The sequence below is a fragment of the Panulirus ornatus genome, chromosome 29 (genome assembly GCF_036320965.1).
Source record: "Panulirus ornatus isolate Po-2019 chromosome 29, ASM3632096v1, whole genome shotgun sequence".
Lineage (NCBI taxonomy): Eukaryota > Metazoa > Arthropoda > Malacostraca > Decapoda > Palinuridae > Panulirus > Panulirus ornatus.
Genome location: NC_092252.1, coordinates 997,814 through 1,025,670, shown reverse-complemented (window position 1 = coordinate 1,025,670; position 27,857 = coordinate 997,814). Strand labels below are relative to the sequence as shown.

Below are 27,857 nucleotides of genomic sequence, written 5' to 3'. Positions count from 1 at the left end.
CTACCCCTGCCCAATAAGGTAACAGTCTGGTGCCGGTGTGTCACCCTCCCCCAACAGTAGCCACACCTCGTTACAGACACATTTCTCTCTTCCATATCTCACTGTAGTGTCATCAGTAGTTTGTCTCCTATGTTTTTCTCACCAATATTCATTCTTCACTGGAGCCATCTCTAGCTTATGCACTCACCCAAAGACTCCGTACGATCACATGTTCCTCTCTTCCGGGTATAGTGTTTTGCACCCTCCCCTGAAGCAACCCCAGGTTCTTGCACCACCACACTCACCACCTTTCGCCACACTTTGGGACTTCGGCAAAAATTCCTTCATCTTTAGCAAAAGTTCTCCTCGGGTGTCTGGCGTGTCGCACTTTTCCAACTTTCTACCCTCGAACCTCTTTTACACAGGCTCCCCTTTCTTAAGTCCGGTCATCTTGTTGTTATCATCCACTACAACCTGGACACTCGTATGGCTGACGGGGAAGCTGTAAAGTGCGGTAAAATGTGATTTTCGTCACCTGTAGCTAATGGCCATTGGGTCAGTATTTTAGCAAGGATAAAACCCCTCAAGCCTCGTACACTTCCTTGTCGTGACCCAGGCGACCCATGTTTCCTTGTAGAAGTAAGGTTACCTTTCCTGCGGCTCAACTATGCTCTAGCACGCTAGGGTGGTCCTGTACGAAAGGTCCTGCCTCTAGCAGGTATACTGCTGCATCTGACCCACGATACCTTCCTGACAGGTGCATTACCTACAAGGAAGCTGGACTACCCTACTCCAGTAGACTGTGTTAGATGATGATGTTTCACAAGTTGAAGGAGAAAACCACTATTTTTCTTTTTTTCTTGGGGGAGGAGAGAGAAGGGGGGGGGGGTCTGTCATTAACTCATTCAGTGGACCGGGGACAAGGAAGGGTTGGCCTGGTTGTGGTCATACTCAGACGTCCCTACGTCGTCAAAAAGTTGACCCGATTATCATTAACTCACAATTTGGTTGTACATACTCTCAGCTGTGGTCTATCCTGGCACTTGTGGCTGTGTCATGAGTGAGTGGGGTCATCCCATGCAGTGGGCTGGATGCATGGCAATCCATTCCTCCCTTGTCTGACAAGATTTACGTTTCTCCATGTAATTAGTAGCAAGGTATGTGTCGAGGCAAGAGGCTGGCCAGGATCCCCGCATGTCGTATTGTCTCACGAACATACCTGTCTTATAATCCCTCTTGTGTCTTGTTCTGTCACGACCTCACGCCTCTCTTATCGTCACACTTACTTCTTTTGCCGTAACAACAATTGACAGATGGTATCACATACCTAAGGGTCGTACCGTCGTCGTGTTCAAGGGTCGTACCATTGTGCTGTAGTGTTAAGACCAGACCGTCTCGCTTAGACCTATAGTCTGTGTAACTCGAGGGTCGTGTACTGCAGCCACGCCTCTCACCGCTGGCTAGTCTTGGAAGCGACAGTTGTCTTGTCTACTAACACACACACCCGCCGAGTCTGGACTGTTATCTTTCTCAGAGTTAAGTGTGTTGTTGTAATGTTTTAAACTTTCTCAAAGTTTCCGGCACTTGCTGGAAGAGTCCGAAACACTGGAAGTTTTTCATCACTTGCTTGAAGTGTTCAGCACTTGCCTGAGGTGTTCAGCTTGCACCTGAAGTGTTCATTAGTTGGCTAATCAGCACTTTCCTGAAGTTTTCAGTGGTTGCTGTTGTTGGCAACACTGGATGGGAATCTGATATTAGCGATACTGTTCCATCGAGCGTTAGCCATCATGTGTGCTGTGTTAATTGCTTGTATGTCACCTGGGTGAATTTCTTTTAGTTTTCAATGGAAATTTAACCTTACCGATTATCTGGGTGCGGTTGTGATGAGGTACTAAGAATAATTTTAGTACATTTTGTTTACTTTCCGATAGAATGTTTAGAGATTTTCGAATATGTTATGGAAAGGTAGACACGCTCTTGCCTCAGACTGCCATGGTTTTGATCCAGTCTTGTCCTCACTGAACTTGAGAGGATAAGGTGTGTGTGTGTGTGTGTGTGTGTGTGTGTGTGTGTTGGGGTGGGGGCAAGGTGCGTGTGTGAGTATTAGCGTGATGGCGTATGAGGAAGGACGGATACAGAAGACCTTGATGGTTTGTGACGATACCATCTGCGGGAGGACAATATTAACCTAAATTCCTAACATAGAGAGATTGAGGCAAGATGATGAAATAGAAGGTTCCCTTCTACCTCTCCCTGCGGCACACCAGACACCAGGTAAATACCTATGAAGGACCATCAGTCATGTTGAGAGACAGTAGACTAATACGGGAACTGTATAACCGGGTCTTCCCTCGGCCGCCCGACACACTGGCCAGTAGTGACGGTGCTTCAGCTACAGATCTGTAAAGAAAAAGTTGAAATATATGATTTGATATTGTATTGTTGAAAAGGGATAGTTATAACTTGATGATTGATACACCAGCTCGACCAGTCTGCAGGAGCCACCATTGGTGTTAATGTGAATGGGATTTTACTCTGTAGTAGAGGAACAACAGACTCGTTAGACGATCGAACTTTGAACTGGATGTTTTAAGACATGTAACTTCATGTTGCGAGTGAGGAAAGTCGTCCCTAAACGTATGGCGGCACCTGTGCTTGACGGGACGGTCACAATCTGCAGGTGCTGCAAGATCCCCTCTATATCCCGCAAGCAGATAGGTGTTGCTTTTCCAGAAAGGGAGACACACTACACTTCACCATCTCTCAAACATCTTATCAGTTATTAATCATGCCAGCAGACACTACTGCCGTGGGTGAGGAGGTCACTGGTGAGAGATTATTGTTAAGCATGACCTGGCACGAGACCTTATGATCTAGGGTTTACCCTTTGTTTAGCAGTTGGTGTCGTGTGGCACAGGTGAATAGCAGGTGTCCCGGTATTGTTGCTGCATTTGTAGCTAGTAGAGTGTTGCACACAACCCTCTCTGCTGTGTTATATTGCAGTGAGATCACAGTGATGAGCGTGAACACGTGGTTTTCATTATATATATATATATATATATATATATATATATATATATATATATATATATATATATATATATATATGTGTGTGTGTGTGTATCATTACAAGAATGAAACGTAGTTTATGAATTCACTTGTCAGCAAGTAGATTACAAGATCCTTACTAACGTGAGTGTGTGGGCAGCACAACCTGTACACTACACCAGCAGGAAGCTGTCGCACAACGTTTCACCAAGAAGCGCGACACTTCCCTCACACGAGAGCAGCCAGGATCTTCGCCGTGCACAGGACACAAGGCGCTACTCATCGTCGGAGCACTTATTATATTGTCAAAGAAGAACCACCAGCCACACGCCCCAGAATCGAGTTATGGCCAATAAGAGAGCAGCTCTACATGCACGTCCGCTATCTGGTATAACCCAGCCTTACCCAGATACCCACAGTCATTCCCAACTGCTCCACCGACCTCTCCACACACTCCTGAAGATGATCTGATGGATTAAAATTGAAACGATGAGACAATCCCAGGAAGTAAAGCATACAACCTCACCATCCATATTAAGGGAGATATTAAACAACTTGAAAAATTCAGAATGAAGAAAAAAAAGGTTATTTAGTTGAATAGAATATGTTTACAAGAACTGATATATATATATATATATATATATATATATATATATATATATATATATATATATATATATATATATATATATATTATCCCTGGGGATAGGGGAGAAAGAATACTTCCCACGTATTCCCTGCGTGTCGTAGAAGGCGACTAAAAGGGAAGGGAGCGGAGGGCTGGAAATCCTCCCCTCTGGGTTTTTTTTAATTTTCCAAAAGAAGGAACAGAGAAGGGGGCCAGGTGAGGATATTCCCTCAAAGGCCCAGTCCTCTGTTCTTAACGCTACGTCGCTATTGCGGGAAATGGCGAATAGTATGAATATAAATATATATATATATATATATATATATATATATATATATATATATATATATATATATATATATATATATATATATATATATATAATTTCATTTTTATCGCAGTTTTCCGCGCTAGCGAGGTAGCGCCAAGAATAGACGGAGAAAGACCATATTCATTCACATCCATTCTCAAGCTGCCACATGTAAAACGCTTAAACCACAGTTCCATATCCACCACCAGGCATCACAAACCTTTCCATAGTGTACACCTCGATGTTTCACATGCCCTGGTCCAGATAATCAACAACGCCGACCTCAACATACGAAATGGTTCCAATTCACCCTATCTCGTGCATGCCTTTCACCTTCCTGCATGTGGTCTCAACGTTTTCCTTGTTCCCTCTACTTCTGACACATATTTACTCTTTGTCAACTATTCCTCACTCATTCTCTCTAGATGTCCAAATCATTTCATATTTATATTAGAGAAAAAAAGAGAGTGAAGAGGGGGATAGCTCTTCCAGCTCTCCCTCCACTCTCCCACCCATTCAGGTAAACAAAGCAGAACACACTAGAGGCAGTAGGAAGAGTTAAGGCTTATGTGGGGGAAGGGAGGGGGTATGTGTTGGTGGAGGAGGGGTGAGGGTTGTGAAGGGCTTCACCCCCCAAGTACCGGGGGAGGAGAAGAGGGGGGGGAGGGGGGTTGACACTCGGGTTCCTCGTTCTTATCTTTGGTTTAGGTAGAGGATGTAATTTCGTGATTAAACGGTATACCTAACCGAACTTAACCTAATTGTTAATTTTTGGTAAAGTTGAAATTATGATTGTTTGGGGCGTCAGCTGCATGTTAATTGCTTTGGACAATACTTGTATTTATTATGCATTAATGAAACTTACTGTGTAATAGTGCGTCATGCGTCACCATGGAGTAGTGATAGTGTGGCATGCGCCACCATGGAGTAGTGATAGTGTGGCATGCGTCACCATGGAGTAGTGATAGTGTGGCATGCGTCACCATGGAGTAGTGATAGTGTGTCATGCGTCACCATGGAGTAGTGATAGTGTGTCATGCGTCACCATGGAGTAGTGATAGTGTGTCATGCGTCACCATGGAGTAGTGATAGTGTGTCATGCGTCACCATGGAGTAGTGATAGTGATGCATGCGTCACCATGGAGTAGTGATAGTGATGCATGCGCCACCATGGAGTAGTGATAGTGTGGCATGCGTCACCATGGAGTAGTGATAGTGTGGCATGCGTCACCATGGAGTAGTGATAGTGTGGCATGCGTCACCATGGAGTAGTGATAGTGTGGCATGCGTCATCATGGAGTAGTGATAGTGTGGCATGCGTCACCATGGAGTAGTGATAGTGAGGCATGCGTCACCATGGAGTAGTGATAGTGAGGCATGCGTCACCATGGAGTAATGACAATTTGCAGTTATGAAGGGATGTTGTTGTTGTATACAGTGTCTATGCCGGTGGTGAGTCCAATTATTTCTTTTGTTTTGTTTTGTTTCTAGATTGTGTATGTGGCTGTGGTACTCTGTAGTATATAGTGATTTTTACACTTTATTGACTTGAATCATTATTGTCTTCCTGATCATTTGTTACATATAATCATTACATTAATTGGTTTGTCATCGCGAAATGGAATCCATGCAGTAAGTGTAGGTCAATTTGAACCTGGAGATTCAACACTAATGTCCATTATTTACTGTGGATGGTGTGAGGTTCTAGGGTTACCCTTCACTCCTGTAGTTCACAAGGCTCTAAATGCTCACTCAGTTTGCGCTTACTTGTAGAACTCTCTCCTGTATAGCGTTCTAGAATCCTCTCCTGTATGACCCGTGTCGAACCTTTTCTTATATAGCTGACGCACAACTTTTCATCTTGTATGTGGCCTCGTACAACGTTGTCTTCCTCCTGCCCATCCTCGCAGAACCTTATCCTATATGACCCCAGGACTTCATATTGGACGATGGAGGCTCCAGTCACGGACAAATTCCACATCAAGACCTGGTCTTAACTGTAATATAGAGGTTAATTACAGGGAAAATGGAAAGGCAAAGGAAAGTATTTAAGAATTTTGGGGGAATATATAATTGTTTGTTTCTGTATATCTTGTGTTGAGTTTTAAGGAACCAGAGCTGCCTGGTTGAACGCCGGAGTTCTGAACGGCCGCAGTGTGTCCGGTGAAGTTCTTTTATATATTTCAATGTTGGTTTAGATGTTTTATTCCGACGTATTTTCGTGTTCGTTTCTGTGGTGGTTGAGACGTGTGTAGTTCCTCCTTTTGCCACACAAGTAACGACCTAGTGTCCTCCTAATAAACCTAGTGAAACCTTATCTTCCCTGTATGGACGACCAGCTGTGCGGGGCTTCCAGACCGCCACCTGGCAAGATCACCTGTTATGACCTTGTCTGACTTGTTATGGCCTCGCCTGACCCCTACTACCTACATTGTCCTTTCTCGACGTAAATTGATCATATTTGACTTACCTCGATCTACTGTAGTCTGGAATAACCTTAGCTGGTGTGCAGTGACTTTAGCTAACGTTGTCTGAAGGGTGCAGGAGCCATACTGGGTTCTTACTTTTCTCTTGAGTTCATTTATGAATATGTGCTTTGATATGACCTCATTTGACGTCTGTTTTACTGTCCACTGCCTTAGCATGACCTTGCTTGACCTTAGGCAATTTGCTTTAGAACAAATTTGATAGTTTATCTGAAAGGTTAAGGGGAAGATTAAAGGGAAAGTTAAGGGGAAAGTTAAGGGGAAGCCGACGAGGCGGAAGTTGTATCGGTGCTGATGACGCGGAGTACTGCAGCTTACGGCCGAGCCTCAGCCCAACGCTGCTGCTACTGTGGGACCGTGTGAGGATGTGGTAGAGCTGTGTATATAGTTATTATCTGCACACAGTGGATTTTCCTGTGTTGAACACGGTAGTTAACGATACAACAAGCTACTGTGTTTCGTTTGTTCTTTGTTAACGAGTTAAGTAACGACAGTTTGATATCCTTTCTAGCTAGAGTAGTTTGATGCAGTTTAAAATTCTTGTAACATAAATATGGCATGAGAGGTATACCATCCGCTGTAGCTTTCATTCCTTTACTGGTCGATCTGTTCCAGTGCGGGCTTCCTTGTGGGGGCGAGCGGCCCTCCTGACGGTGACTCAGTACCTGTGGGTGATGACAGCGTTGCCAGGTTGGTATTGGGCTAACCCGGGTAGGGGTCGTTCCAGAGTATTAATTCTGATAACAGCAGCAGCAGGGATACTTTGATGAGGGCTGCGACGTCTGACTAGAGGGATGATCCGGGGGTAGTGTGCAGAAAGACCAGTATTGTTATACTGGCAGGAGGAACTTACCGGCACCCTGCTGCTGTTCTTGTTATAAGGGGTGAGCATCTGGATGGCCAGGTGAGAGGACGACTGTTGCTGGGAAGTGACTGACCCCTCAATCCCAGGTGGTGCGGGCCTGCTGGCTGGGCACCCTTAACAGGTTAGCCCGCAGCAGCTCGCAGGAAGTAACCATCCAGTCCCCGAGTGATGACGGTAAAGCGTTCTTTCTCTTGGCAGGTCAGTTAGTCACAGGTCACGACGAACGCCACATTCTTCACTGCTACTCTACCGGGCAGCAGCCTCCCCTGCACCGGACTGGTCGTTGCCTCACTACACTAGCCTGCTACCTCGGACGTAACACATTTACATCACATTAAACATTTGTTAAATCCAGTAGGAACATGAAACATTGGCACCTTGTTTATTTCATACTAGATTCTGGCACTTGTATCAATATCATCAGGACTTAATTGTTAAAAATTCCACTTTAAAGTTGCAACCGAATGGTCATCTTCTCTAACTACCCTACTGAAGTAAAAATGGGGTGGCGAGGGTCATGGTAGGATGGGGTAAAACAATTGATGGTAGGAAGACACGAGTGTCAACACAACGGAATGTGTCAGATCGTAGTGTGAGGGAGGGGGAGTGCCAGAGCCAGGGAAGGGGAGTGCCAGAGCCAGGGAAGGGGAGCGCCTAAGATCACGTGACATGTGGTCAGCAGGAAAAGCACAGCCAACATCACTATGTTAGGGAGGGAGGGATAATGGTGATAGGGTACAACACCTGCGAGCCACCAGCCTACCCTGCACCACCTACTCTCTACGTAACATCAGGGACGTTACTTGCTTCGTGAAATCAACGTAACTTTTCACTGTGAAATGTTTAAGAGCATTACTTCCGGTGTGGGAACATTAACCTCAGAAGACATAACAACTACATTGTGAGAAATTCAATCATATTTGTATCTGACAACATGCGACTATGTTCACTAGCAGTAATCAACATGGTAACTTTGTTTACAACCAGCAGACAATAATACTAGCAAGCCTTTTGGCCCTATGATTGTGTGGGTTAGCCCAGAACGTGTCACAAATTTATCAGAATTCGGGAGATTTACAAACTCTCAGAAGACCAGAGGATCACTCCGGGCTTGTAGCCTCTCGAAATACAGGTCCGATATATATATATATATATATATATATATATATATATATATATATATATATATATATATATATATAAACTGCAAGTCTGGCATAAACCTGATGGTGCAACTGATGACGTCATTCCACATGACTGTGTTACAGGTACGGCCATGAGCGCTGAAACGGCTTCAGTGACGTCATTTGCAAGGAAATACACTTACTGGTTGATGGAGGTATAACATCATCGCCACAACGTCGCTCCCCCAACTCACACCCACGCGAAAAATGATAACTGCTTGATGAACACCGAGGCGAGGCAGGGAGGTAGAGGCAGCAGGCAGGTGTCAGAGAGGCCTTCAACAAGGGACCCCCCCACCCTCAACCCCAGCCCCAACACCATAATATATACATCCCGATCACAGAGTGACGTCACTCGTTATCAACTAGGCATAATGGTAACGGCTAAATAGGTGTTATCAAGAGTTTTTCGTCTGCCGGTAATGTATCGAACACGTGTCAGGTTTGGTGTGTGTATCTTTCCTGTTAGGTAAACATTGCCTTAACCTCTGGTATGTCCTCCTCGTGATTTTTACCTTGCCTTGACCCCGGCAATGGCCAGTCTGACCCATCCTGTCCAACACTCGAGAAACAAAAACAAACTCCTGCCGGAGCGCGTTATCCCTGGCCATCCTCCTCCTGCAGGAGGTGATGGGTCGTCCTGTAGGAGGACACACCGTCCTGGAGCAATCTCTTCTCCCGGACATAACCAAAGTTGTTGTTGATCCAGTGTACAAATGTGTTACTTTTAGTTTTCATTCTTGGGGGAAGACATTAGTGTATTACCCATATTTGTCTTACCAGACTTCCATTATATATATAACGACAAAGTATAATAAATGAATATATATATATATATATATATATATATATATATATATATATATATATATATATAGCAATAGGTCGGTGGTGCGCGCGATGTAGCAGTTGCTGATATCACGAGAAAAATGAAATTTATATTGAAAGATGCTACCGGGCTCCACCCAGAAACTGTAACACCGCGAGCAAGAAGTCATCCTCATTGGACCTTCTCGCCCCAAGGGAACCCACACTACCCTGCTCCCACGTGAGGTGCAGCCTTGCACTCGGAGGAAGTCTACAGAAGGCGTGACGTTTCATGCGAGAGGATGCTTTTCTTTCCTGATATCTGAAACTCTACATCCTTTACAGAGTCCTTCAAGAAAAGATCGATTTCTCGAAGAAAACGACGCCGCTGATTATCGTTCAGTTCGTCCTGGGATAAGGAGGTGTGGTGTGTGTGACCTCTCACTATGACGTCAGGGAAGCCAACCAAAACAGAAGCTTGTACAGGAAGTGTGGGTAGTGGCGGCGTCTTCCGCCCTCAACACGTTTATTTTGGAGTATGTGTGTGTGTTGTGGTAAGGTTGCCGGCTCTTCTGACTGCCTCGTATGTGCTGGTGTGGTGTGTGCTGGTGCGGTGCAAGCATAACGTTGAATTTTATCTTGCTTTACTTTTGTTGTAGAGGTGAAGGAGGCTGAACTTATTCTGTTGCGATATATTTTGTGTGTGCGTGTTGTTGATGAGCAGGAACACAGTCCCCAAGATGGATCATTACTGCTGCAACTTATGTGTTCCTCTGGTGTGTTTCATCTGATCTCTTGGTAGTTTGTTTACCATATTTAACAGCCTTGTCGATGGAGGGAGGGCATATAGAGCTCAGTTCGCTGTGCGCGCGCGCGCGTGTGTGTGTGTGTGTGTGTGTGTGTGCTTACGTGTGTGCATGCGTGCACAGGGCGCGGAAGACATTCTCTCGGGAGCGACAGGTGACAGAGAGACGGCACCTTCGGCCGCTAAAGTGTATCAAGAGGGAAGCAACCCCCCCCCCCCCCCCCCGGCACAGCGGCCGCTGCGTCATGCCAACATAACAAGGACCAGTACAGAACCATAACAAGGACCAGTACAGAACCATAACAAGGACCAGTACAGGATCATAATAATTCTGCAACCTAACTACCACAGTACGATGCCACGACCTTCCACTATGATGGTGCGACCTTTGACCTGACATTTAGGGATCTGTTACAAGGTCACTTCATAATGCGCAAAGGTTCTATCGTCGTAGTGAAGGTCGTGGCCGAGGTGCCCCAGCCAGTCATCACCTCCGCGTGAGTCGGCCTCTCATTAATTACTCACAAGGTGGAGGTGGGGACGGTTACGATGATGGTTCAGATCATCAGAAGACAAGGATGAAAATGTTGGGGCAATTATGGTCATGATGATGTTGGGGCAAGTATGGTCATGATGATGTTGGGGCACGTATGGTCATGATGATGATGGGGCAAGTATGGTCATGATGATGTTGGGGCAAGTATGGTCATGATGATGTTGGGGCACGTATGGTCATGATGATGTTGGGGCAAGTATGGTCATGATGATGATGGGGCAAGTATGGTCATGATGATGTTGGGGCAAGTATGGTCATGATGATGTTGGGGCAAGTATGGTCATGATGATGATGGGGCACGTATGGTCATGATGATGTTGGGGCAAGTATGGTAATGATGATGGGGCAAGTATGGTCATAATGTTGGGGCAAGTAACCCCTCCTCCCCGCCTCTCGCCCTCCTTCATAACTGAAGATTAATTTTTTCCTCCAAAAAATGTGTCTGTATGACGACAGTCGCATGTTGGAGAGCGAAAGTGTCGCCTCCCAGCATCCTGTGTTGTCATGGGAGGTTGCATCATGCAGGGAAGGGGGTCATTGCATGTCAGCCCTGATTTTTGAGCCTGAAAATATTTCTTTTTCTACTGTTCTTCAGGCCCACCTCAGGAGGCAGGAGGCCACACCCGTGTGTGGCTGTGACCCGTGTTTGGCTGTGACCCGTGTGTGGCTGTGACCCGTGTGTGGCTGTGACCCGTGTGTGGCTGTGACCAGTGTTTGGCTGTGACCAGTGTGTGGCTGTGACCCGTGTGTGGCTGTGACCCGTGTGTGGCTGTGACCCATGTGTGGCTGTGACCCGTGTGTGGCTGTGACCCGTGTGTGGCTGTGACCCGTGTATGGCTGTGACCCGTGTGTGGCTGTGACCCTTGTGTGGCTGTGACCCGTGTGTGGCTGTGACCCGTGTATGGCTGTGACCCGTGTATGGCTGTGACCCGTGTGTGGCTGTGACCCGTGTGTGGCTGTGACCCGTGTATGGCTGTGACCCGTGTGTGGCTGTGACCCTTGTGTGGCTGTGATCCGTGTATGGCTGTGACCCGTGTGTGGCTGTGACCCGTGTGTGGCTGTGACCCGTGTGTGGCTGTGACCCGTGTGTGGCTGTGACCCGTGTGTGGCTGTGAGCTGTGTGTTCGAGAAGTTAGTGTTAAGACCGTGATTTTTCCCGTCAACCTCCCGGACGAATCCGACACACCCCGCCAGGCTCCTGATGACGCAGGACTGGGTAGCAGCAGGTACACACGACACCCAGTCCTTCCTAAAGTGCCAGACTGATCTAATTGTGCAAATTATGAAGCCTCTGAAGAAGATACTGTAACAAGCGATAGTCAGGATACATTCGTACAAGGTATCAGACGAATCAGCTTGCACCATGCATCTGCAGCACCAAACAGCCCAATAAAAAGCCCAAACAAGGGAAGGTTGGTCGTCCACACAGCTGTTGGGATAAGAGACGACCTCCGTTACCAACGTAAGATACGCACACACACACACACACACACACACACACTTCCAGAGAGGCATGAGGCCACGTCACGAGTATATACAGGGAGATATTAATCTCCACGGGTCCTTTACTGAGCACGAAGCTCCACTGAGAAGCGCTGATGTCATCATCCACGTCCAGTCAGATCAGTTCTAGCTGTTATGCAATGCGACATGTGATTCTTGAGGCTTGCACCGCGCACGTCGGCCGGTCCGACGTAGTAGAAGGCGCCTGGTGTGTGTGTCGGTCGGTGCGTTGTTATAGTACAGTAGCAGGAGCAAAGTCCGTCAAGGTAAGTGACACGCCTGACCGTGTGTTGTGAAGGAGCCCCTCCCTCCCTCTACTCTCTCCGCCTACATAGATCTTTCTGACAATGTCTGTTGTTCTGTTTACGTGTTTGTAAGTATGTCTGTCTGCAAGTCTGTGTTGAACATGATCGTGGTGAGCCAACTGCCCCAACTCTTGACATACCATCATGAAATGTGATTCGTTAAACTCTCTTCTGATACGATGCAGGTGTGCCTTTTGGGTCCAAACTTGGAGAGGTCAGATGTCAAGGTCAGCGCCACCATTACTCTCATTACTTATTTTCTCTTAATTTTACGTTTATGTATTATTTACTTACCTTACCGTTGACACTATTTGCTTACCGTTGACACTATTTTCCTTAAACATTTTCTTCACATATTTCCTACGTCTATTGTGTTTGTTTACTGATTTGATATTAACTTCCCCTTAGCGTTATCCCTCCCTCACTTCCACCCCTCCCTGAGGTCCTCCCTCCACCACCCTCCTTGGGATGTCGCCTCCACCATCTCCCTGGGATGTCGCCTCCACCAGCCTTCTTTCGCCAGACTTTCATCCATGACCCGCACAACGAGACTCCCTCATGCAAGGAAGACGGACAGCAGCAGCAGTAGTCTCTACGTGCTAGTGTGACAAGGTTGCACCATGAGAGGGACAGTGGGGCTGGGGGGTGGAGAGGGTAGTGACACCCCCCCCCCCCTGGCTCTGCCCTTGACATCGTTACGGTACAAGCAGCCTGTGTGCCGCCCCGCCCCGCCCACCTCCGCCGCTGTCCACCCTCTTACCAAACTGCCTACCACTGCCCACACCCTGCCCACTTTGTTGCCCACATACCCAACAAGCCACCCTTCCGCCCAACTACCAGTCCTCCCGCCCTTTTATCCACCCTCCCGCCCACCTAACTGCCAACGTCTATACTCTCGTGTCTCCGTTTCCTGCCGCCTGAGTCAGTGCCACCTCTCTTGTTTGTTGACGTCTGGCCAGTGTCTGGGTGCAGAGGGCGGCCACTGTGTTGTCTTCTTTCCTCACAACCTTATGTTTACATGCACATACCCAGTCTCTCTCTCTCTCTCTCTCTCTCTCTCTCTCTCTCTCTCTCTCTCTCTCTCTCTCTCTCTCTCTCTCCTCCATCATCGTCATGAACTTTATTGTGTCCTCAGTTCAACCCGCCTCCTCTCAAGTCTGTCTCAGGCTTGGGTCAAGACTGAGAAGAATGAAAGTGATAAGAGCCGTTCTCTCTTGCTACCTGGGTGAGAGGCGCCTTCTTGTGTGTCGTGGGTGATAAGTGCCCTCTAGATCCCTGGGTGAGAGGAACCCCTCTAGATCCCTGGGTGAGAGGAACCCCTCTAGATCCCTGGGTGAGAGGAACCCTCTAGATCCCTGGGTGAGAGGAACCCTCTAGATCCCTGGGTGAGAGGAACCCTCTAGATCCCTGGGTGAGAGGAACCCTCTAGATCCCTGGGTGAGAGGAACCCTCTAGATCCCTGGGTGAGAGGAACCCTCTAGATCCCTGGGTGAGAGGAACCCTCTAGATCTCCCTTGGTGAGAAGCGCCTTCTCGTGTTCCCTGAGTGAGAGGCGTCCCCTAGATCCTCGGCTGAGAGGAGCCTTCGTGCGTTGGCTGGGTCGTTGACCCCTGAGTGGAGGGGCCAAGGGAGGGTGAGAACTGAAGTTGTAAGTGGAGAGGCGGGGAGAGCTGACGTGAGAGGAGAGGCGGGGAGGGCTGACGTGAGAGAGGCAGATGAGCTGATGATATCCTTACTTTCATTATGATCAGAGTGACAGATTTACTCATTACCCGAGATGGACAAGATGGTCTACTGAGACATACATTACAAACAACAGCATCCAAGTTTTACACACACACACACACACACACACACACACACATATATATATATATATATATATATATATATATATATATATATATATATATATATATATATATATATATATATTGGAAAGGATCACAGTTTTGCGCGTGATCAAGTATATTCCTGTGAGTCCACGGGGAAAATGAAACACGATAAGTTCCCAAGTGCACTTTCGTGTAATAATCACATCATCAGGGGAAGAGAGAAATATAACAGTCAGTTGATATACAACGAAGAGACGTAGCTAGGACGCCATTTGGTAAACATGCGATTGTCTTGGACAGTCGCATGTTTACCGTACGACGATGCGATCGTACGGTAGTGACCAATGGGTCGTTAGCGGCAGCAGCAGCCGTGGGGTGTGAATAGGAGCAGTAGCAATGGTGGGTCGGGCGGCAGTGGAGAGGAGAACACAGCAGCAGTGGGGGGGGGGGGGGGGGAGACAGGAGTAACAGCAGACAAGATACTTCAGAGAAAGAGTGAAGCCAAGGCCGAGCTTGCCAGCACCACCCAACACCGTTAGTGTTACAACATCACTAGGCCAACCTTACCAGGTACTCCCAGGCATCACGGGTCATCCCCAGGTACTCCCAGGTAGCAGAGGTCATGAACGTTGCTAGTTAAATCTAGGATCCAGGGTTGAGGAACGTTGCTCGGTAGTCGTCGATACCGGGAATGAGGAACGTTGCTAGGAAGCCCCAGGCACTAGCGTTGTATCTGGAGTACCATGAATAGTTCTTGTTGCTTCAGTACCAGGTACCAGGCGTGATTTTTGCTTCCAGTAGTAGACCCGGGGTACCAGGTGTGGGTATTGCAGCCTTATCCCAGGTAGGGTCTCACTCCCCATGCTCGACTCTTAAGCAAAGATTAAAAGTATTCCAAAAAGTTGTTCGGTATTACTCGAGAACATGAATTTCAGGGGAACTGTTACTACAGTCTTGTTGTAGGACCTGCTTAGCGGTGGGTGTGATCCCTTCCTCCCTCACCGGCCCTCTCCACTTCCAGCCTCTCATGTTTCACTCACTGTTCCCGTGTCTTTATATCCAGATTATCCTTGTTTCTCTCTCAGCTCCCCGGCACCTTGACACACGCTTCTTCTACTCCGTTACAGCTGTATTATCGAAGACTGTAACTTTTCCACGGATTGATTAACGCCTCACTACAGCCCTACTGCAGTACAGTGCCTACCTTGGCTGGCTGGCTGGGGTTTGACTATCTCGCTGCCTGAGCCATCTTCAGGAGGTCATGATGTGTATCCTTCCAAGCATCTTACACAACAGGGTCACGCGGGCAACTACCCTCTCCTGCTGCAGGTGCCGTGGCAGTCCTGCCGTGGCCGTCATTAACGTATCAGCTGCGTCGCGCCAGACCTCCCTGGGTCCTCCGTCCACCGCCACCGCCAACACACCCGCCCTCGAGAGCGTTTTTTATATAGTTTTGTCGCCTTTGTGTGGGAAAGGTAGGGGGAGACACAGGCAAGATGGACACGGGGAGGGGGTAACACAGTAATGGAGACAAACAGGCAAGGTGAACACAGGAAGGGGGCTACACAGGTAGGGAGACACAGGAAGGGAGGAACATTGGCGGGTGGCACAAGGAAGTGGGGGGGGGGGGGACACCGGCGAAGGGGAGACACACAGGCGGGGGGGGGGGGACACACAGGCGCGGGGGGGTACACAGTAATGGAGACTTAACAGGTAGGGGTGGGGACACAAGCAAGGGGACAGACACAGGAAAGTGGGGACAGAGGAAACATAAAAAAGGATAAACATTCGACAGGTAAAAAGAAGTTATAAACACGATTTATAGTTTTATTGATCAATAAAACATGCATATTTCAGTTGTTAGTAAAGTTAATCAGTCAGTATAGTGGTATGACAGTGTGGTAGTCTGCCGCCAGGGTCAACAAATAAAGTGTTAGCAATATGCTCAAGTGAGCGGACGTGGGTAGACCCGCCCAGCTGGCCACGGGATGGTTTGTGTGAATCCAAATTTTAGCCTAGTAGCATGTGAGGGACCACCTCCTGGTACATGTTAAATGTTATAGTACAACACAGCCAGGGCAGTAGCCTCTCATGTGTCCCTCTCACACGCACGCTCACATTGTGGTATGTGCTTATCATATATATATATATATATATATATATATATATATATATATATATATATATATATATATATATATATAAGAGTGAGTGCTCAAATTACAGAGGTATAAGTTTGTTGAGTATTCCTGGCAAATTGTATGGGAGGGTATTGATTGAGAGGGTGAAGGCATGTACAAAGCATCAGATTGGGGAAGAGCAGTGTGGTTTCAGAAGTGGTAGAGGATGTGTGGATCAGGTGTTTGCTTTGAAGAATGTACGTGAGAAATACTTAGAAAAGCAAATGGATTTGTATGTAGCATTTATGGATCTGGAGAAGGCATATGATAGAGTTGATAGAGATGCTCTGTGGAAGGTATTAAGAATATATGGTGTGGGAGGAAAGTTGTTAGAAGCAGTGAAAAGTTTTTATCGAGGATGTAAGGCATGTGTACGTGTAGGAAGAGAGGAAAGTGATTGGTTCTCAGTGAATGTAGGTTTGCGGCAGGGGTGTGTGATGTCTCCATGGTTGTTTAATTTGTTTATGGATGGGGTTGTTAGGAAGGTAAATGCAAGAGTTTTGGAAAGAGGGGCAAGTATGAAGTCTGTTGGGGATGAGAGAGCTTGGGAAGTGAGTCAGTTGTTGTTCGCTGATGATACAGCGCTGGTGGCTGATTCATGTGAGAAACTGCAGAAGCTGGTGACTGAGTTTGGTAAAGTGTGTGGAAGAAGAAAGTTGAGAGTAAATGTGAATAAGAGCAAGGTTATTAGGTACAGTAGGGGTGAGGGTCAAGTCAATTGGGAGGTGAGTTTGAATGGAGAAAAACTGGAGGAAGTGAAGTGTTTTAGATATCTGGGAGTGGATCTGTCAGCGGATGGAACCATGGAAGCGGAAGTGGATCATAGGGTGGGGGAGGGGGCGAAAATTTTGGGAGCCTTGAAAAATGTGTGGAAGTCGAGAACATTATCTCGGAAAGCAAAAATGGGTATGTTTGAGGGAATAGTGGTTCCAACAATGCTGTATGGTTGCGAGGCGTGGGCTATGGATAGAGATGTGCGCAGGAGGATGGATGTGCTGGAAATGAGATGTTTGAGGACAATGTGTGGTGTGAGGTGGTTTGATCGAGTAAGTAACGTAAGGGTAAGAGAGATGTGTGGAAATAAAAAGAGCGTGGTTGAGAGAGCAGAAGAGGGTGTTTTGAAATGGTTTGGGCACATGGAGAGAATGAGTGAGGAGAGATTGACCAAGAGGATATATGTGTCGGAGGTGGAGGGAACGAGGAGAAGAGGGAGACCAAATTGGAGGTGGAAAGATGGAGTGAAAAAGATTTTGTGTGATCGGGGCCTGAACATGCAGGAGGGTGAAAGGAGGGCAAGAAATAGAGTGAATTGGAGTCATGTGGTATACAGGGGTTGACGTGCTGTCAGTGGATTGAAGCAAGGCATGTGAAGCGTCTGGGGTAAACCATGGAAAGCTGTGTAGGTATGTATATTTGCGTGTGTGGACGTGTGTATGTACATGTGTATGGGGGGGGGGTTGGGCCATTTCTTTCGTCTGTTTCCTTGCGCTACCTCGCAAACGCGGGAGACAGCGACAAAGTATAAAAAAAAAAAAAAAAAAAAATATATATATATATATATATATATATATATATATATATATATATATTCTTTTCTTTCTTTTAAACTATTCGCCATTTCCCGCGTTAGCGAGGTAGCGTTAAGAACAGAGGACTGGGCCTTTGGGGGAATATCCTCACCTGGCCCCCCTCTCTGTTCCTTCTTTTGGAAAAAAAAAAATTAATATATATATATATATATATATATATATATATATATATATATATATATATATATATATATATATATATATATATATATATGTGCGCGGGAGGATGGATGTGCTGGAGGTGAGATGTTTGGGGACGGTGTGTGGTGTGAGGTGGTTTGATCGAGTAAGTAACGTGAGGGTAAGAGAGATGTGTGGAAATAGGGAGAGCGTGGTTGGGGGAGCGGAGGAGGGTGTTTTGAGGTGGTTCGGGCACATGGAGAGGGTGAGTGAGGAGAGATTGACCGGGAGAGTGTGTGTGTCGGAGGTGGGGGGAACGAGGAGAGGAGGGAGACCGGATTGGAGGTGGAGGGATGGAGTGAAGGGGATTTTGTGTGATCGGGGCCTGAACGTGCGGGAGGGCGGGGAGTGGAGTGATTTGGAGCGATGTGGTGTGCCGGGGTTGACGTGCTGTCAGTGGATTGAATCAGGGCAGGTGAAGCGTCTGGGGTAAACCATGGAAAGCTGTGTAGGTATGTATATTTGCGTGTGTGGACGTATGTATATACATGTGTATGGGGGTGGGTTGGGCCATTTCTTTCGTCTGTTTCCTTGCGCTACCTCGCAAACGCGGGAGACAGCGACAAAAAAAAAAAAAAATATATATATATATATATATATATATATATATATATATATATATATATATATATATATATATATATATATATATGTATTGTGGGGGGAGGGGAGGGGGAATTAATGTCCTTCCTATATTTATTTGTCATTAAACTTAACTACCGTTATTAGTGTGATGTAAGTTTTCTCCAGTGTTAACTAGACCATCCTTCTTGTTGCAGGTAAAGTGTGATTACCGAAGCGTCGTCCGTCCTGCAGAGGGTAAGACAACCGGTCCTCCCCCTCCCCACCCTCGCCTGCCTCCACCACCCCAAACCTTTCACCCCTGCCCAAATTTTCTAAACCTCACCCCACCCCTCACCTCACCTCACCTCACCTCACTTCACCTCGTTTCACCTCACCTTCCCTCCCCTCCCCTCTCCTCTTCAACTCTTCCTCTTCTGTCTCTCCAACTGTAATCTCTCCCACCTCACATTTCCTTTTCCCCATATCAGTCCTCCTACCCCCGTCCTGGTATCACTGTTGTCATCAATATGTATGTTATCAATATGTAGTCATCAGTATGTAGTCATCAGTATGTAGTCATCAATATATAGTCATCAGTATGTAGTCATCAGTATGTAGTCATCAATATGTAGTCATCAGTATGTAGTCATCAGTATGTTGTCATCAGTATGTAGTCATCAATATGTAGTCATCAATATGTTATCAGTAAGTATGTTGTTATCAATATGTTGTACACTTTAGAGTAAGACTATACGTCGTCGCGCACATATCGTTGTTCACTACTTATTATATAATGAACGCTTCACTCTGGGATTTCACGATGAATAATGATTCCAGAGATGCGTGGCGATCGTCAGCCGTGAGTATTGAAGTCTTCTTGTTAGAATTGACTTCCGCACTTGTGGCCAGGAAATTTTATATGCAATATATATATATATATATATATATATATATATATATATATATATATATATATATATATCTTTCAAACTATTCGCCATTTCCCGCATTAGCGAGGTAGCGTTAAGAACAGAGGACTGGGCCTTTGAGGGACTACCCTCACCTGGCCCAATTCTCTGTTCCTGTTCTGTTATATATATATATATATATATATATATATATATATATATATATATATATATATATATATATAACCCTGGGGATAAGGGAGAAAGAATACTTCCCACGTATTCCCTGCGTGTCGTAGAAGGCGACTAAAAGGGGAGGGAGCGGGGGGATGGTAATCCTCCCCTCTTGTTTTTTTTTTTTTTAATTTTCCAAAAGAAGGAACAGAGAAGGGGGCCAGGTGAGGATATTCCCTCAGAGGCCTAGTCCTCTGTTCTTAACGCTACCTTGTTAATGCGGGAAATGGCGAATAGTTTGAAAGAAAGATATATATATATATATATATATATATATATATATATATATATATATATATATATATATATATATTGTGTGTGTGTGTATTCGGTCTGACTTGGGCACAAACAAGTCCAGTCAACCGAAAGTTTGTGGGGGAAAAGATGTTTTAGCAGTTGGACGACAGTAGGATCAGGGATGAACTGAGGAAGTTGGCAGTAGTGGGAAACCTAGGCAGGTTGTTAAGGACACATAAGACAGCTTCCTGAGGACACATCAGGCAGGTTATGAGGCATATGTCTTGTTATAGATGTGGTCAAGTTAGTTGTTCGTAGAAGGGGTCAGGTAAACAATCAAGGACATGGTTCAAGAACTCTGTTTAGTATATGGATGATGTGGTTCATTAAGACGTGAAGTTGGCTGTTAAAAAAGACAGTCTCGGTGGAGACTTGTCAGGTTGGGAAACATGTGAAGTGTAACAGGTGATGAGCCACGTATTGATGAACGTCAGTTATCGCTAAGGGTATAGTGAAGGTGTTAAATAAGGCCAGAATGGTAAGTGAAAACTGGTGTTAAGTAGTTTAAGTGCGTGCAAATGTTATGTAAGTGAAGGTGTGGGTTGAGCCAAGATTATGTGTCAGCGGGTCCACCCCCAACGCTGCCTTGTTTCTTGTGGAGGCGGAGGGGAGAGCGGCAGCAAGTTGCCCCGGGCCAGCTAGCCTCTGTGAACATAACTCTTAGCTAATCTCCTCCTTAAACGAACACACACACACACACACACACACACACACACACACACACACACACACACACACACACACACCAGTGGTACATGAATAAGGCACCGTTCCATATAGACCAGCCACACACCAGTACCACCCACGCCAGCCAGCCATCTGTACACTAAGCGACTATCTTCCTCTCTCAGGTGAACTGCCATGTCCAACCCCTCCCTTATACCCCCCTAACACCCCCTCACCTGCTGGCTTGATCCTGTGGTGGCGGGAGGTGAGGGGGCAGCCTGTTGCTATAGCTTGGCTTCACCTGCTAGCTTGATCCTTGAAGTACGACAGTACGACCTTGGGTTATCATGACCTGACCATCGACCTAACCGAACCTAACCTCCGTCATGCCCAAGAGTGGTACCGTCGTGTTCAGTGGTTGTACTGTAGTGTTTAGTGGTCGCACCATATTGCCCAGTGGTCAAAGCACGGTATTAAGGGTCGTACCGTCGTGCTGAAGGGGATTACTGGCTCTGCTTGTTTTTCTTCTTGGCGTATTGACCTCCAGGTTTGCTTGGCTTTTTACATTATCTTTTATGTATGTACTGTTCCTGTCTCTAGGCTCTTTGGTATAGCTTGTAATGGCTTGACGTAATGTCAAGTGCTTGACTTGGTTTGACCTGATGTGATTTGCTTAACTAGGTTGGCTTGTCTGGAGACTTTGACCAAGTTTACTTTACTTTTTTTGTGTTAACTTGCCTTGGCTTATTTGTCCCCTATTTCGTTTGTTTCATCAAGACAACTTCTGGCTTAGCCTCCCTATGTGTTGTTTGATCTGAGTTGATTTGGTTAATTTGACGTCATGTTTTACCTGGTTTGCTTTGCCTTTTGATTACTTGGCAAACTTCGTTTGGTTTTATCCGGGTAGCAGGGCCTGGCTTTCTTGGAATTATTGTCCTAACATGAATGATTTTATTTGGTCATTTATTTTATTTTACTCATTTGATGAAGTTGTGATTATGATTGATTGACCAGTCATATGGCTTCCCTTGAAGACTTGGACTGGAGTCTTCAGGCTGGTTTGGTTTGGCTTCCTTTGTCTGTCTTACTTTAACGGAAAGCATCATTAATTTGACTATATTTATCCAACTTACTTAACTGGCTTGAGGCACTAACTGTGTATGTTTCCTTTTGCTTACGATCTTGTATTCCGGCAGTTTCCTCGATTAGGAAATTGCAGTTTGTTTGTGTGGCGTTACTCGATATAATGCACAGAAGTAATGCTTATTTTTGTCATACTTCAACATCTTGTACCATAATATTGTGTTGGTACCAAATGCATACGGTATATTACCTGTAGTACGGTACCTCACCTGTGGTACGTGCGTCCTGGATCACTGCAGTGTACAGCAAGTGGATTTAGTTGAGTTTACCCTTCTTGCTGCAAGGTCCACTTTTGAGCAGCAGAAACGGGTCTTTGAAACTCCAGCCGTCGAGCCTCGTAACCCGGGTTTTCTCGGCGGAATAACCACCCTTATGATAAGACTTTATTAAGTCTCGGTCTGTATTCTAGCCAGCCGTGGTTTACGCCGTCTTGGCCATTCACGAAACGGTTGCTCATCCCTCCCGCTCTTAGGCTGTGGACGCTAGCCGCAACACCCTCTGGTAGGGCATTTGACTTACTGTGGGCCGTAGAGCTGTTTTGATCATCGTCTTTCCGTTGAAGTTTTTGGGACTAGGGCCACCATGTGGGGTCTTGGGGCAGCTAAAACAGAGCCTGGGTTGGGGTTGTGGTCAGTGCTAACGGGGTTAGACACTCCTCGGTGGTGTGAGGGGGGGTGGAGAGTGGTGAACTGGCCGACCTTGGAGTAACTGAGTAACAGGTCTGGCCGGGAAAAGTGGCCCTATCCCCTCCTCCTCCTCCACCATCCTCCTACCCAGCAATTCCCCCTCCCCACCCCCCTCATTCTCTCCCACATCACGCCACCACTAACCCACTGCCCAGCTCCTCCCCCCCCCACCCCTCTTCCCCACACACGCACGCACACACACACACACACGCACACACACACACACACACACACACACACACACACACACACACCCGAAGCTCCCTATCACAATTCGCTTCACCACCATTTTGATTAAAACCATCGTCACTGCCACATCAACACCTACCCCCCCCCCTGCCATCCTCACCCACAGCAACTGGGATCATCCCTGTTGTTTGAACATTGTGATGATGATCGTGTGTGAGGAAGTGGCGTGTGGGCCCTGAGTCACCATGGTAGTAGATGGTACCTGTTGGGTGTAGCCAGTTTTCTTGGTGTATCCTGTATGAAAGTGTATAACTAATGGGATTAGTAAGTCAAACAGAGGATTTATTATAGCTTCAGAGATTACTATGGGCGTCTGCAGCGGTGGCAAGGGGGGCTTTTGCCTCTTCCCTCCTCCTTTTAAATTGTGAAGCTGCCATCCTGCAGTAAGTCCTAAGCAAACCTCCACAAACTTAAGTCCATCCACTCCCACTATGGGCAGCTTCCCACATCCCTTTCCTCCGGCCACATCTCTTTTGGCTTTGCCGCTCCTCTTTTCCCTTCCTCGCTGCCCCTACCATGAAAAATTCTTGCAGACGAACATGACTCAGTATGGAGAGTCGTACTACACAGTGTATCAAGGTTAACGATAGTGGGGCTGAGTCTTACCTAGTGTGCCTGCTGTTATTGTTACTGGTGTTCAAAATTTTCTAATTGTCGTAGATAATACGTCCGGTGGTGTTAGACAGTGTGTTTGGTGGTGTTAGGCAGTATGTCTGGTGGTGTTAGTAGTTTTGTGTTAGACAGTATGTCTGGTGATGCTAAACGGTATGTCTGGTGTTGAACTGCGTCGTTGATGATAGTAAGAAACACTACCAATCAGGTTGAGCAGGTCATGTGATGACGTCAAACGCTGACAGTGGTAACGGTGACCGAGGTGCCTTCAACCCATCCCAAATGTTCGATGCTGAAGCTTGGGATCCAGAGGGGGCTGGTGGGTTGGTACTGGCCGGATGTTAGGGCTTATCGTCGTACCGTCGTACTGTACTACACGTGCAGCAAACTATAGGGTTATCCTGGGGCAAGTGACGAGTGTGTAGGAGATATGTGAATGTAACATGGGATTCACATTATCCCTGTGCTAGGAGGACAAACGTTTTCTCTCACACAGATGGACGTATATGTACAAATTTGCTCAATGCTGTAGCACAGGATCACTTTCATTAACTATTCTGAAGCATTCTCTTCCAGCCTCTACTTCTGTAGACGCATTTCACTCTTGGGGGCATGGGATCCTCTTCCTGGGAGGCGTGTTATCATCCTACAGGAGGACTGGAATCCCTTCCCAGAGGCGTGGGATCCCCACCCGTGGGCGTGTATCCCTTTCTAGAGGCGTGGGATCCTCACAACCTCCCCCCCCCCCCTCCCGTCAGCTCTGACCATCGTGTAACACACGTGATTCTCCTGCCCTGTACATCCCAACTACCACATCCGCCGTTACTGCTACCAAGTTTTGTTGTGGTTACTGAAGGTTTATTATTCCTCCTTATCACTTGTGTCTGCTGTTCTTGCTACCGCACGGCACACAGGAAACCTGGCACCTTGATGAAGGTGGCTTGACGCTGCTGACGCTTGTGACCTGTTACACGGGAATCTTGCTCTCGTGTACATATTGTGCTACTATACGGTTCTTGGTGCCTCACACTGGTCTTGGTGCCTCACACGGGTCTTGGTGCCTCACACGGGTCTTGGTGCCTCACACTGGTCTTGGTGCCTCACGCGGGTCTTGGTGCCTCACACTGGTCTTGGTGCCACACACGGGTCTTGGTGCCTCACACGGGTCTTGGTGCCTCACACTGGTCTTGGTGCCTCACACTTGTCTTGGTGCCTCACACGGGTCTTGGTGCCTCACACGGGTCTTGGTGCCTCACACGGGTCTTGGTGCCCTAAGTGGATAATATCGCCCCATGTGGATCTCGGTGTGCCACGTGGATAGTGATAGCTGTCATAGATGGTGACGGTCAGTGTGGGTAGTGACGGTCAGTGTGGGTGGTGACGAGTCGTACGGATGTGGGTGGCGGTAGGCGAGTGTTGGGCAAGACGATGGAGGCAGCAACCTCTGCTGTGGCCGCCGTGTTGGCCTGGATCCTGTACAAGGTCTCCCTCCTTACGCAACCCTCCCTCCCCCTCCTCACCTCCTCCCCCTTCCTGCCTGGAATTTAGGTTGAATCTACAGGTCCCGACCTGTGCCTCCTAGGTTGATCCTACAGGTCCCGACCTGTGCCTCCTAGGTTGATACTACAGGTCCCGACCTGTGCCTCCTAGGTTGATCCTACAGGTCCCGACCTGTGCCTCCTAGGTTGATCCTACAGGTCCCGACCTGTGCCTCCTAGGTTGAATCTACAGGTCCCGACCTGTGCCTCCTAGGTTGATCCTACAGATCCCGACCTGTGCCTCCTAGGTTGAATCTACAGGTCCCGACCTGTGCCTCCTAGGTTGATCCTACAGGTCCCGACCTGTGCCTCCTAAGTTGATCCTACAGGTCCCGACCTGTGCCTCCTAGGTTGATCCTACAGGTCCCGACTTTTGCCTCACCTTGTGATAAACAATATACATCTGGATGTATGAATGTATATCAATGTAGTACGTGTGTCCTCTGTATATTTAACCTCATAAAAAACATTACACCCAGCTGAGATTAGATAACTTTGGTGTGTGTGTGTGTGTGTGTGTGTGTGTGTGTGTGTGTGAGATTTTTTGTCATTCTCTTATTACAGTATGGAGAGTAATGTACTGTTGATAGTAATATAAACTTGAACTTTCTTTACCTATAGGCAGGGCGAGCGCGTACAACTCTCCTCAGTAAGATATAGAGTTGAGTTATATCAGTTACACGGAGCCTAGTGTTACACGGAATCTAGTGTTACACAGAGTCTAGTGTTACACGGAGTCTAGTGTTACACAGAGTCTGGTGTTACACGCAAGATGGAGAGATTAAGTTTTTGTCGATAGAATACCAGCCACCCAGGTGTATGTGGCGCTGATTAGAAGACAGCAACTAAAGGTAGGGTAGGGTAGCTTAGGTGAGTGTAGGTGAGGTGAGGTTAGGTTAGGGTAGGGTAAGGTAGGTTAGGTTAGGTTAGGGGGGGAGGGAATATGACAACAGCCGTATTGCTGGATCACTACATCGCGAGCGAGAGACACCTTCCGCGAGGTTGTATAATAGTCAGAGGAAGGAAAAGAGTACAGACACTCGTCCAACACTTCTCCCTAGACACACACACACACACACACACACACACACACACACACACCAAGAGGCCCTCATCTCGCTGAACCCATCCACCATCTCCAACCAACACCGGCAGCTCACACGGCAGTTTGGCAATAAACTGTTGACACACCGCAGTCACAGAGGCAACCCTCCGCCGTTCGTCACCACACTCGACTGTTCCAGTCAGAACTCGTACAGACAGATGTAGGAACACTCCTGTACTTACCATTGTGAACCTCATGGTGCCATGTGGTTAGGACCAATTTCTATGAAAGAATCATGGTGTTATTAAGGACCTTTCTAAGGGCTCCTACAGCCCAAGAGTTGCGCTTCTTCCACTAACAGAGAAATGTAGCCTCATGTGCAGTGAAAACTACTTTGGCGAGACTATTCCCAGGTATACACGATCACCATATGTGACATCTCGCGGTATACCCTTGACTAGACGGAGTCCTGCAATATATATATATATATATATATATATATATATATATATATATATATATATATATATATATATATATATATATATACTTTATCGCAGTTTCCCGCGCTAGCGAGGTAGTGCTTTGAACGGATGAAGAAAGGTTGTGTCCGCTCATCCATTCTCTAGCTATCATGTGTAATACACCGAAATCACAGCTCCCTATCCACATCCAGACCTCACAGACCTTTCCATTGTTTACTCCAGACGTTTCACATGCCCTGGATCAGACCACTGACAGCACGTCGACCCCGATATACCACATCATTCCAATTCACTCTATTCCGTGCACACTTTTCACCCTCCAGCATGTTCAGGCCCCGATGACTCAAAATCTTTTTCACTCTATCCTTCCATCTCCACTTTGTTCTCCCGGTTCTCCTTGTTTCTTCCACTTTTGACACACATATCCTCTTTGTCAACCTTTCTTAACTCTTTATCTCCGTATGTCCTAACGAGTTCAGTGCACCCTCTTCAGCTCTCTGAATCACACTTTTTATTTCCACGCCTCTTTTGTACCTTTTTTTACTTACTCGATCAAACCATCTCATACCACATATTGTCCTCGGACATTTCATTTCCAAAATATTCACCTTCCTCCACACAGCATTCATCTATGGCCCATGCTTTGAATCCATATAATATTGTTTGGGAAAATATACCTTCAAGCATACCCATTTTTACCTTCCTACTTAACGATCTCTCTTTACACATATCCTTCAGAACCTTCCCAGAACCTTCGGCTTCTCACCCACCCTACGACTCTCATCCGCTTCCATGGTTCCATTCCCAGCCATATCCATTCCCAGGTATCTATAACACTTCACTTCCTCAAAGTTGCCTCCATTCAAAGTCAAACCCCAATAACCTGTACCTCAATCCTACTACACCTAATAACCTTGCTTTTATTGACATTTACTCAACTTTCTCCTTTCACGCACTCTTCCAAACTCAGTTACTGACTTCTGCAGTTTCTCACTCGAATCTGCTCTAATGCTGTATCTACTACATCAGCAAATAACAACTGATTCACTTCCCATGCCCTCTCATCCCCTATAGACTGCACACTCGCTCCTCCAAGACTTTCGCAATTATTCCCTCACCACCATATCCATAAACAAATTAAACAACCATTGTAACATCACACACGCCTGC

The 27,857-nt window shown here is 46.7% G+C and overlaps 1 protein-coding gene across 3 annotated transcripts in view; it reads left to right on the top strand.

Annotated features, from left to right (window-relative positions):
* The window catches only part of LOC139757996 (terminal nucleotidyltransferase 5C), a 268,910-nt gene that overhangs the window by 216,888 nt on the left and 24,165 nt on the right, over positions 1-27,857 (top strand). Inside the window, exon 4 of one of the 3 annotated variants that reach the window (XM_071678949.1) lies at positions 19,040-19,079. The exons of the other annotated variants lie outside the window; for them this stretch is intronic. The gene's annotated coding sequence lies outside the window, so the exon portion shown is untranslated. The remainder of the gene's footprint in view (positions 1-19,039; positions 19,080-27,857) is intronic. 3 annotated transcript variants of the gene reach the window in all.